The sequence below is a fragment of the Chrysochloris asiatica genome, unplaced genomic scaffold (genome assembly GCF_000296735.1).
Source record: "Chrysochloris asiatica unplaced genomic scaffold, ChrAsi1.0 scaffold00089, whole genome shotgun sequence".
Lineage (NCBI taxonomy): Eukaryota > Metazoa > Chordata > Mammalia > Afrosoricida > Chrysochloridae > Chrysochloris > Chrysochloris asiatica.
In genome coordinates this window covers 1,448,548-1,456,331 of record NW_006408607.1, presented here as the reverse complement: position 1 = coordinate 1,456,331, position 7,784 = coordinate 1,448,548, and the positions used below count along the sequence as shown (strand labels likewise).

The following is a 7,784-nucleotide window of genomic DNA, read 5'->3' as shown; positions in this document are numbered from 1 at the left end:
TGAGTGTTGATAGATGATCCAAGAAGAATGAAATCCTTAACAACTTCAATATTTTCTCTATTTATAAGAATGTTGTTTATTGGTACAGTGGTGGATTTTTATTTTCTTTACATTGAGATGTAATCCATACTGAAGGCTGTGCTTTTTGATTTGCATCAGTAAATGTTTTAAGTCCTCATCACTTTCAGCAAATAATGTTGTATCATCTGCATATCGCAGGTTGTTAATGAGTCTTCCTCCAATCCTGATGCCATGTTTTTCTTCATATAACCCAGCTTCTCAGATTATTTGTGTAGCATATAGGTTGAATAAGTATGGTGAAAAAAACACACAACCTTTTCACACACCTTTCTTAATTTTAAACCACTCAGTGTTCTTATGTTCTGTTAGAACAACTACCTCTTTATCCAAGTACAGATTCTTCATGAGTACAATTAAGTGTTCCGGAATACTCATATTTCTCAATGCTGTCCATAGTTAGTCATGATCCACACATTTGATTTATATAGTGTTTCCAAGGCTGCAACTATTTACAGGAGCAGAAATCCTCATTTTTTTTCTGACAGAACAGTTAGTGGGCTTGAACTGCTGACCTTGTGGCTAGCTGTCCAGTGTTTATCCTGTAGAAATCCAGATTAGATCTGTTCTTTATTTTCTTTGTGACTTTGAATGATTTACTTGACCCTGAAGTCTTTTGACCTTTGTGTTCTCTGCCAGCACAAGTAATTTGACTTCTCTTTGACTTACTAGTATGACCTTGGGTAGATCATTTAAACATACAGAAGCCTGACTTTCCTCATATTTCCTCCTGCACACACCTTCATATTCATTTATGGCAAATCGATCCTTGGAGTCATCCTTGCCTCCTACCTCTCACACCCCATATACAATCTGTCAATAAATTCAGTGGCTGGTATCTTCAACTTCTCTCTTCAAAGTTAGAATATAAAATTATATAACATTTTACTTTTTTTTGGATTTCTGTCTTCAAAATCAGATGTGTATTTTATATTAACTGCACATCTCAATTTCCACTAGCCATATACCAGATGTTTAATGGCTTCATGAGATTAGAGGTTACTGACCTATATAATATAGATTTAGACTCTCAGCCGGTGGGTTCCCAAGTGCCGTCTTCTCGCCCTTAAAGTGGTTGCAGCTGGAAGGAATGACAGATGGAGTGGATACCGCCCAGAACCGGGAAAGGAGTCAGCAAGGCACCATGCGTGAGATCCTGCACATCCAGGCGGGTCAGTGAAGTAACCAGATCGGCGCCAAGTTTTGGGAGGTCATCAGTGATGAGCCCGGTATCGACCCCACTGGCAGTTAAGATGGCGAAAGTGACTTGCATCTGGAGAGAATCAATGTCTACTACAAGGAGGCTGCTGGTAACAAATACATACCCCGAGCCATCCTGGTGGATGTGGAGCCCGGCACCATGGACTCTGTCCGGTCCAGGCCATTTGGCCACATCTTCAGGCAGGACAACTTCGTGTTTGGCCAGAGCGGTGCCGGCAATAACTGGGCAAAGCGCCACTACACAGAGGGGGAAGAGCTGGTGGACTCGGTGTTGGATGTGGTGCGGAAGGATTCTGAGAGCTGTGATTGTCTCCAGGGCTTCCAGCTGACCCACTCCCAGGGGGGCTGCACAGGGTTCGGGATGGGCACGCTGCTCATCAGTAAGATCAGGGAGGAGTACCCCGACCGCATCATGAACACCTTCAGCGTAATGCCCTCCCCCAAGGTGTCAGACACTGTGGTGGAGCCCTATAATGCCACGCTCTTGGTCCACCAGCTGGTTGAGAACACAGATGAAACCCACTCTATCCACAAGGAAGCCCTGTATGACATTTGCTTCTGCACCCTGAAAGTCACCACTTCCACATACGGGGACCTCAACCACCTGGTGTCTGCCATCATGAGCGGGGTCACCACCTGCCTGCGGTTCCCAGGCCAGCTGAACGCAGACCTCAGCAAACTGGCTGTGAATATGGTGCCCTTCCCACGGCTGCATTTCTTCATGCCCTGCTTCGCTCCCCCTGACGAGCCAGGGCAGCCAGTAGTACCGTGCCCTGACCGTGCCGGAGCTCACCCAGCAGATGTTCGACTCCAAGAACACTATGGCAGCCTGTGATACCTGCCATGGCGGCTACCTGATGGTGGTTGCTATTTTCCAAGGCCACATGTCCATGAAGGAGGTGGACGAGCAGATGCTCAACGTGCAGAACAAGAATAGCAGCTACTTCGTGGAGTGGATCCCAAAAACGTCAAGACCACCATGTGCGACATCTCGCCCTGCAGCCTCAAGATGTCAGCCACTTTCATCCGCAACAGCACGGCCATCCAGGAGCTGTTCAAGCGCATCTCGGATCAGGTCACGGCCACGTTCCGGTGCAAGGTCTTCCTGTACACCTGCGAGGGCATGGACGAGATGGAGTTCACCGAGGCAGAGAGCAACATGAACGACCTGGTGTCCGAGTACCAGCAGTACCAGGATGCCATGGCCTATGAGCAAGGGGAGTTTGAAGAGGAGGAGGGTGAGGATGAGGCTTCAATTCAGAAGTGAAAGCAGGTTAGGGAAAGAATTAGGAGGAAAGAAAGGGGGAGGGGGTTTTCTGATTAAATATCTTGGCAATGGAAGGAAAAAGCATGGTTGTATTTAGGTGTGTCCTAGGTCTCTGGTGCTCTTTCCTGTTGCCTGTCATTGTTACAACAATGTAACATTTGCAATATTTCTGAACTACTGCTGTACTGGCTAAAATCGCATAAATATTTGTGTTCTTAAAAAAATTAAAAATACAGGTTTAGAGATTGATGGTGCTGTGGGTTAATGTATTGGATTGTGAAGTGTGATTGAACCACAAGGTTGTCAGTTCAAGTTCAACACCTGCTGCTCGGATGCAGGGTCATTATGGGTTTAAACTGACTTGCCGGCACTTAACAACAGCAAATATGATTGTTGTTGATGATGTTGTTGTTGTTAAGTGCCATGGAGTCGATTCTGACCCATAGTGACCCTGTAGAAGGTTTCCAAGGAGTGGCTGCTGAGTTTGAACTGCCAACTTTGCAGTTCAAACTGCTTTGCAGTTTGTTGAATTAACCCATAGCACCACACCAAGGTACCATCAAATCAGGACCCACTGATGGCGACTCTATGAACAGAAGAACAAAACACTGACCCATCCTGCCCAATCGTTGCTACCTTTGAGCCTATTGAAGCTGCCACTGTGCCAATCCATGTTTTGGGGAGTCTCTTTATCTCTGATCCTCCACTTTGCCAAACATAATATCCTTTTTCCCGGGACTGGTCCAACCTGATAATATGTTCAAAGTATGAGAGACAAAATCTGGTATCCAAAAAGTATTCTGGCTGTGCTTCTTCCAGAACAGACTGGTTTGTTCTTCTAGAAGTCCATGGCATTTTAAAAATGCTCCTCCAACACCACAACCAAATCCATCAATTCATCTATGTTCTTCCTTATTCACTGTCCAATTTTCCATGCATATGAGGTTACTGGAAATACCATAGCTTGAGCTAGCCACACTTAAGTCCTCCAGCTGATGTCTTTGATCTTCAACAGCTTAAAGAGGGCTTCTGCAGCAGATTTGCCTAACACGCTACATCATTTGATTTCTTGACTGCTGCTTCTATGAGTATTGATGGTTGATCTAAAAAAAAAAATGAAGTTTTTGACAACTTCAATCTTTAATCCATTTATGTGGATGTTTTGTATTGGTACAGTGGTGAAGATTTCCATTTTCTTTGCATTGAAGTGCAACCCATACCTAAGACTGTGGTCTTTGATCTTCATCAGTAAGTATTTTAAGTCTTCTTCACTTTCAGCAAGCAAGGTTGTATCAGCTGCCTATCGCAGGTTGTTACTGACTCTTCCTCCAATCCTAATGCCATGTTTTTCTTAATGCAATCCAGCTTCTTTGTTTATGTGCTCAGCATTCAGAGTGAATAAGTGTGGTGAAAGAATACAACTGTGATGCACACCTTTCCAAATTTAAACCATTCGGTATTTACTTGATCTACTCAAAAATTGCCTCTTGGTGCACGTACAGGTTCCTCATGAGCACAATCAAGTGTCCCAGAATAATCAGTCTCTACAGTGTTGTCCATAGTCTGTCATGATCCACACAATCAAAATCCTTTGTGTAGTCACTAAGCACAGGTAAACATCTTTCTGGTATTCTCTAATTTGAACCAAGATCCATCTGAAATCAACAATGATATCCCTCATTCCATGTCCTGTTTTGTATCTGGTTTGAATCTCTGAAAGTTCTCTGTCAATGTATGGTTGCAATGTTTTTTGTTTTGTTTTGTTTTTTTGCCCATCTATAGACTTTTATTCAGGGTGAGGAAGGTAACCTCTGCCAGAGAGAGACGGCAGGAGGCAGAAGGGAAGAGAGGAAGAAGAGGATTGCAATGTATTTTTGTACTATCTTTAACAAAATTTTACTTGAATGCGATATTACTGATATTGCCTAATAATTTCCACATTCCATTTGGTCACTTCTCTTTGGAATGGGCACAAATATGAATCTCTTACAGTCAGTTGACCAGGTAGTCTTCCAAATTTCTTTGCATAGATGAATGAGTGACTCCAATTCTGTATCAGTTTGTTGAATTATTTTAATTTGCATTCCATCCAGTGCCTTGTTCTTTGCCAATGCCTTCAACACAACTTGGACTTCTTATTTCAGTATCATTGACTTTTGATCAAATGCTACATACTGAAATGGATTATTTATTTATCTATGATACGCTGTACCATTTATTTATGATATACTGATTTTGTGTATTCCTTTCATATTATTTTGATGCTTTGTGATTGTAAGATATTAGGCTGTAACAGAGCTGTGCAGGAAATTTCAAAGTACAGTTCAAAAAGACAAACTCAAGTGTTTGAATGAAATGTTCAAGGACCTGGATTTAGAAAACCCAAAAGGAAAAACACTCTCATCATTTCCCAAGCTGAAAGAACTGAAGAAAAAATTCAAGCCTTAATTTTTAAAATTGAAAAACTCTATGTGCAAGTTATTGAATAATGCAGAAAGCATCAATATAAGATGGAATAAATACAAAGAATTACTGTAACAAAAAGAAATGTTCGATGTTCAGCCATTTCAAGAGGTAGCATATAATGAAGAACTGATGGTACTGAAAGGAGAAGTCCAAGCTGCACTGAAGGCATAGGCAAAAAAACAAAACAAAACAAAACAAAAAACAAGGCTCCAAGAGTTCATGAAATAAAAATTGGAATCTTTCAAAACACTGATAAAGCACTAAAAGTAGTCACTTATCTATGTCAAGAAACTTGGAGATCTATTACCTGGCCAACCATGTTAAATCAATTCCTACGTGTACCCATTCCAAAGAGAGGTGACTCAAAAATCATTGGACAATGTCATTAATATCACATGCAAGTAAAATTTTGCCAAATATAATTTAAAAATGTCTGTAATACTATATCAACAGGCAACTGTCAGAAATTCAAGCCAGATTCAGAAGAGGATGTGGAATGAGAGATATCATTGCTTACATCAGTTGAATCTTGGCTGAAAGCAGAGAATACCAGAAAGATGTCTAATTGTGCTTTATTCATTATACAACAGCTTTCAACTGTGTGGATCATGACAATCTATAAATAACATTGCATATCATGGATATTCCAGAACACTTAATTTTGCTTATGACGAACCTGTACTTAGACCAAGAGGCTATCATTTGAACAGAACAAGGGGATACTGAATGGCTTAAAATCAGTAATGGTGTGTGCCAGGATTCCACCATACTTGTCAGATCTGTATGTTGAGTAAATAATCTGAGAAGTTAGATTAAATGAAGAAGAATGTGGCATCAGGAATGGAGGGAGACCCATTAACACCTGTGATGGGCAGATGATGCAACTGGAAGGGGAAAGGACTTAAAATACTTACGAGGATCAAAGACCACAGCCTTCAGTATAGATTGTACCTCAGTGTATAGAAAACAAAATGTCTTTACAACTAGACCAGTAAATAACATTATGATAAATGAAGAAAAGATTGAAGCTGTCAAAGATTTCATTTTGCTTGTAGCCAGAATCAATACTAATGAAAGCAGCATTCTAGAAATTAAACATGGGATTGCATTAGGTAAATCTGCAGAACAAGGCCTCTTAAAATGTTCAAGGGCAAAGATATCAATTTGAGAACTAAGGTGAGCCTGATCCAAGCCACGGTATTTTCAATACTATGTGTAATACATGCATAAGAATACAATGTATTACACATAGTATTGAAAGTGGAGAATGAATAAGGGATACTATAGATGCATTTTCACTTTGATGTCAAAGAAAAATATCAAAAGTAACTTGGACTGCCAGAAGAACAAACAATTATGTGTTCAAAGAAGTACAGCCAAAATCCTTAGAAACCAGAATGTCAAAACTTTGTCTCTCATAATTTAGACATGTTATCAGGAGGGACCAGTCCCTAGAGGACATCATGCTTTGTAAAGTAGAGGATTAGGGAAAAAGAGGAAAACCTTTAAATAGATAAGCACAGTGTCAGCTGCAATGGACTCAAGTGAACAATTGTGAGAATGGTGCTGGACAGGGCATGTTGTGCATAGGGTCACTGTGAATTGGATCCTACTCAATGGCATCTAACAACAATAACAATGGAGAGATTCATTAGCGAGGTACAACTGAGTTCAAGGTTAGAGCAAGAAAGAAAAGGGATAAATTAAGTGATAGTTGGATTCTTTTCTTATTATTTATACCATGAATACAATTGCTTTCTCTGCTTATATATTAAAGGAGCTCACACAGATATTCCTTTTCCTTCCACTCATTTGTGTATTCATTTCATAATAATTTTGATTAATGACAAAGAACTAAGTACTAACTCAATGTTCTAAAAGTACAGCTGTATGTCTCCATCCCTGTCATACAAGGGCATTAGAATACTTTCTCTTGATGACTTTTCAAGGTGCCATGTAATCATTATAAAGTGTAGAGGCAATGAGAATCCTTATAGATATTAGATACACAATTACTTATAACATGCTTGACTTAAAGTAAGCATTTTGTACAGCTTCTTTCTTAAACTCTTAAAGCACCTTAAGTTGTCAAAATAATAAGTCATTCTACCAAGTATTGAAGAGTAAAACTGTTGACAAAAATTTCCACCTTCTTGGTAATTTCAGAATCACTGAGTAGTAGAATTTGATGGGATCTTTAAAGATCATCTAGTCCCACATTCTCATTCTATAGAAATTGGCATGTGGCTCCTATGAAGATGAGTGACTTTTCCAAGACCGTATAATTCTAAGATGGAATAGTTCTGGGTCCTGATTTTTAATACTCTGTTTTCATAATTCTAAGCTGCATGTACAAAAAGAAAAAAAGAAAAAAGATTGTTTACTGATTCTGCTACTCTGGAATTACAGTGTTGAGTAGTTGATGAATTACTGTTTTAAGAGTGAGGCTACTTATAAACTGCCATGGAGCCCTCTAAAGACATATTGAGCTGTGTCCTTCCCAGGAGTATAGCCAAGCTTGAAAGGTCAAGAAGGAGGATGTCAGGTAGAACCACTGGAGGGCACCAAATTATCTCTTTTAACTGGAACTCTTTATCTACCTCTGGAGAGAAAAAGCTACAATTGACTGGCAAGCACAAGGTGAAGACAGGAGGGTGGATATTCCCACAATGTTGACTTAATTCTGCAAGTTTAAAATAAGAAAAGTCGACCTAAGGCCAAAGCTCTAGTGTAGTTGTTATTTTCTGAGACC

General features: G+C 40.1%; 1 pseudogene; it reads left to right on the top strand.

The window, feature by feature from the left end:
• The first annotated feature begins 1,222 nt into the window (after positions 1 to 1,222).
• On the top strand, positions 1,223 to 2,566 carry LOC102816241 (annotated as a pseudogene).
• The last annotated feature ends 5,218 nt before the right edge of the window (positions 2,567 to 7,784 follow it).